Below are 4,819 nucleotides of genomic sequence, written 5' to 3' on the forward strand. Positions count from 1 at the left end.
ACCGGTGATTAGCCGTACTGTGACAGAGTGCGTTAGCATAGTTTTCACTGCGAGGATGGGATGTAGCCATCAGCCATGGGTGATGCCTCCAGACTGGTTAGCTGTGCGAGTGACAGCCGCACAGGTTATTTCCCCGTGAGGAATGAAAGTAGCCACAGTTGATGGTGAACCCCTATACAAAGCTTGCCATGGAAAGGAGTAAGAAGGATTGAGTAGAAGCAGTAGGAGAACAGGCGTGCTTGGGCTCTACAGTACCTCCATCCGCTTATCTGAAATTCCCACCAATGAATCTGCATAAGTGTTCTATCCCTTTTATTATTTCTTCTTTTTATTATTAATTATTCGAAAACCCATAAACCATTTTTAATCTGCCTAACTGAGATTTGCAAGGTGACCATAGCTTGCTTCATACCAACAATCTCTGTGGATTCGACCCTTACTCACGTAAGGTTTATTACTTGGACGACCCAGTACACTTGCTGGTTAGTTGAACGGAGTTGTGAAAATAAACAATGCCCTCAGAGTATACATCCTACAAGTAAAAAGAACAAGTGATCACAATTTCGTCCACCAGTGCTTAAAATCTCTGGACACCTCTAACTGGGGACTTTAGCAAAGCTGAGTCACAATCTGAAAAGGTTCACCCAGCTATGTGTTTGTGGCATTTATGTATCTGGTGGTAATACTGGAAAACAAAGTGCTTAGGGCCACGGCCAAAACTCATAAAAGTAGTTGTGTTCAAGAATCAACATACTTAACTAGGAGAATCAATAACACTATCCGAAATTCTAAGTTCCTAGAGAAGCCAATCATTCTGAACTTCAAAGGAAAAAGTGAGATGCCAAAACTGTTCAGAAGCAAAAAGCTACAAGTTCCGCTGATCTAATTAGAACTAATATTCATTTATATTTTGGAATTTATAGTATATTCACTTCTTTTTATCCTAATTGATTTTCAATTGCTTGGGGACAAGCAACAATTTAAGTTTGGTGTTGTGATGAGCGGATAATTTATACGCTTTTTGGCATTATTTTTAGGTAGTTTTTAGTATGATCTAGTTACTTTTAGGGATGTTTTCATTAGTTTTTATGCTAAATTTACATTTCTGGACTTTACTATGAGTTTGTGTGTTTTTTTGTGATTTCAGGTATTTTCTGGCTAAAATTGAGGGACCTGAGCAAAACTCTGATAGGAGGCTGACAAAGGACTGCTGATGCTGTTGGAATCTGACCTCCCTGCACTCAAAATGAATTTTCTAGAGCTACAGAACTCCAAATGGCGCGCTCTCAACGGCGTCGGAAATTAGACATCCAGAGCATTCCAGAAATATATAATAGTCCATACTTTATTCGAGATTTGATGACGTAAACTGGCGCTCAACACCAGTTCCATGCTGCATTCTAGAGTCAAACGCCAGAAACACGTCACGAACCAGAGTTGAACGCCCAAAACACGTTACAACTTGGCGTTCAACTCCAAGAGAAGCCTCAGCTCATGGATAAATCAAGCTCAGCCCAAGCACACACCAAGTGGGCCCCAGAAGTGGATTTCTGCATCAATTACTTACTTCTGTAAACCCTAGTAGCTAGTTTAGTATAAATAGAACTTTTTACTAGTTTATGAGATGTCTTTGATTGTATTTTTTATCTTTTGACCATGTTTGGGGGCTGGCCTCTTGGTCATGCCTAGACCTTCATTACTTATGTATTTTCAACGGTGGAGTTTCTACGCACCATAGATTAAAGGTGTGGAGCTCAGCTGTACCTCAAGTTTCAATGCAATTACTACTATTTTCTATTCAACTTGATTTATTCCTGTTCTAAGATATTCGTTGCACTTCAACTTGATGAATGTGATGATTCGTGACACTCATCATCATTCTCACCTATGAACGCGTGACTGACAACCACTTCCGTTCTACCTTAGACCGGGCGCATATCTCTTGGATTCCTTAATCAAAATCTTCGTGGTATAAGCTAGAATTGATGGCGGCATTCATGGGAATCCAGAAAGTCTAACCTTGTCTGTGGTATTCCGAGTAGGATTCTGGGATTGAATGACTATGACGAGCTTCAAACTCGTGATTGCTGGGCGTGATGACAAACGCAAAAGAATCAAGGGATTCTATTCCAACATGATCGAGAACCGACAGATGATTAGCCGTGCTGTGACAGAGCATTTGGAACCATTTTCACTGAGAGGATGGGATGTATCCATTGACAACGGTGATGCCCTACATACAGCTTGCCATGGAAAGGAGTAAGAAGGATTGAATGAAAGCAGTAGGAAAGCAGAGATCCAACAGGGACACAGCATCTCCATGCAATTATCTGAAATTTCTACCATTGAATTACATGAGTAACTCTATCTTTATTTTATGTTTATTATTTATTATTATTTGAAAAATCAATAATCTCTTAAATTAGTTAAATCCGCCTGACTGAGATTTACAAGGTGACCATAGCTTGCTTCATACCAACAATCTCTGTGAGATCGACCCTTACTCACATAAGGTATTACTTGGACGACCCAGTACACTTGCTGGTTAGTTGTGCGGAGTTGTGACAAAGTGTGATTCATGTTTGAGAGCACCAAGTCTTTGGAGCCATTGTTGATGATCACAATTTCGTCCACCAATGTATATTTTCTTTTTCTCTCTATATTGGCATTTTCTGTGTATTAATTTCATCAATTGGTTTCCCCATATATAACATGTTTATGGTGTTTGCAATGCGTTTCTTTGAAAGGATCATCATATACCAGGTGTCCATTGAGGGTTCACTGATCTTTTTAGATCTTAGTTAAACTAGTACAAACTTATTATAAAAGACTGTGTGAGCATTAGCTTGTATTTTGAGTTAGTAAGTGTAAACTTGTGAAAGCTCAGAGATAATAGATAGTTTAACAATTGAATTTTGGTGAAACTACAAGGACTTACTGAGTAATTTTACATAATTTTAGTGCTTCATACATTTTCGTTAAGGATAATTTCCAAGTATGTTCATTATTCCCATCTTTTTATGAATTGAAAATCATTGATCAAATTTTAGAACTTTTCCTGCATCAGAATTTCAAGTTTAGATACTTTGTTCTGCGTCTTATTTGAAAGAACTCTATTCTTGCCCATATGTTTTATCTACTGTATTTGATGATGGATTCCAAACACATTTCACTGTCATTTAGATAAACTTGTGAAAGTCATATTTGTGCTGAAAAGAATAAAATTCACATTTTATTCTCTGCAATAAGTTCATTTAAGAAAAATGAAGTTATTTTGTTTAGAGCATTTTATATTCTTTTTGTCTCCCCGCTAGTTATCCTTGCAAAAGAAGTGACATCTCTTTCATGGTACAGTTCATTCGTTTTCTACGAAGAACCGAAGGTGTTGAAGCAGCCCGAAAGTACTTTCTGGATGCACACAAATCTCCAAGTTGCACATATCATGTTTATGTTGCTTATGCTACAATTGCCTTTTGTCTTGACAAAGACCCAAAGGTCCTTCCTGTTTCCTTTTATTTATGTCTTTTGCTTTGTGTATTTATAAAGTTAGTAGATTATTATATGTATTGCATATATTCATGTGCTTTACAATAACTATTCTTCTAGATGAATGCCTTCTAGCGAAGAAGATGAGACTCATTAGTTAAAGGCTATATGATAATATGATTACTTTTCTGGCTTTTCCATGCAGATGGCACATAATGTTTTTGAAGATGGACTAAAACGCTTTATGCATGAGCCTGTTTACATTCTTGAGTGAGTTATATTCCCTCCTGTCATTGAGTCAACCTAATCATGAACAACAATCTAATCATAGTGATTAAATCAACCTAAGATCAAATTAAATCAACATACCTAGATATTACATCACTTCAACATATCCCTAGTATGTTCTACTAGCTTGCTCTCTTAATATTTGGATCTTTGTAAACATACATCCACTAATGTTGGTTTATGTGCCTCTTATTGTTATGTCTTTGTTGTCTCTGAATAAAAATTGTACTAATTCTTTTGATCTTGTACTACCTCTTTTTCCCTGAGTTAGATGATATCTTATTGTCTCACTGGTTGTGCATGTCATCATTTCTATTAAAAATATTTCCTTTCATATTCAAAATATTATTGACTGAGTATTAAGAATGTTTTCATGATGCTTTAGATATGTTGATTTCTTGACATGTCTGAATGATGACCAAAATGTCTCTGAATTACAGTGGGGAATCCAGCCTTAAAGGCATGTGTATAAGTATATAAATTGAAATCTGAGGAAAGTTGGGATGATGAAGAAGAAGCAGCAGCAGCAGAAAGAGCAAGTGAAGTGAATTTTACAGATGAGATAAGTGGAATTAACACAGGATCTCCTTCACCAACTTCATCTAATGAATCCTCTGTTACAAGCTAATTATTAGAGCAGCGAAATTTGTTCAAATGAGTTAGGAAATTGAATAGGAGTTGCTTGCAGCATAGTTCTTTTAATTTACTAGTATGAGGAAAATTATTTAGAGCCCTTTGGATACCATTAACAACTTTTAATTTACTCAATACAATTTGTTGATGTATGGTTATTTATTATTATGGTTGATATATCAATACACTTTGTTTATGTTTTAAATTATATTGACTTGTTTGTTTATAGTATTTTTCTTTTAGTTTGATAATACGATGAATTTGTTTATTTTTTGAAATATTATAAATATTCGAATTCAAATTAGATAAAAAATTTGTATTTATTAAATTTATATTTATTTTGTATGAAAACAAGTTTATTTTGTAATAAAAAGTTAAAAAATATTTTACCTTACCGAGGGATTTACAAACG

The 4,819-nt window shown here is 35.6% G+C and overlaps 1 long non-coding RNA gene across 6 annotated transcripts in view; it reads left to right on the forward strand.

Moving 5' to 3' along the window:
• LOC107479834 (uncharacterized) overlaps positions 1-4,504 on the forward strand; it is a 46,683-nt gene extending 42,179 nt beyond the window's left edge. For all 6 annotated transcript variants that reach the window (XR_008007387.1, XR_008007388.1, XR_008007389.1 and 3 more), the window contains 3 exons: positions 3,355-3,495; positions 3,692-3,756; positions 4,215-4,504. This is a non-coding gene — a long non-coding RNA (uncharacterized LOC107479834). The remainder of the gene's footprint in view (positions 1-3,354; positions 3,496-3,691; positions 3,757-4,214) is intronic.
• The last annotated feature ends 315 nt before the right edge of the window (positions 4,505-4,819 follow it).

Source organism: Arachis duranensis, chromosome 3 (assembly GCF_000817695.3).
Source record: "Arachis duranensis cultivar V14167 chromosome 3, aradu.V14167.gnm2.J7QH, whole genome shotgun sequence".
Lineage (NCBI taxonomy): Eukaryota > Viridiplantae > Streptophyta > Magnoliopsida > Fabales > Fabaceae > Arachis > Arachis duranensis.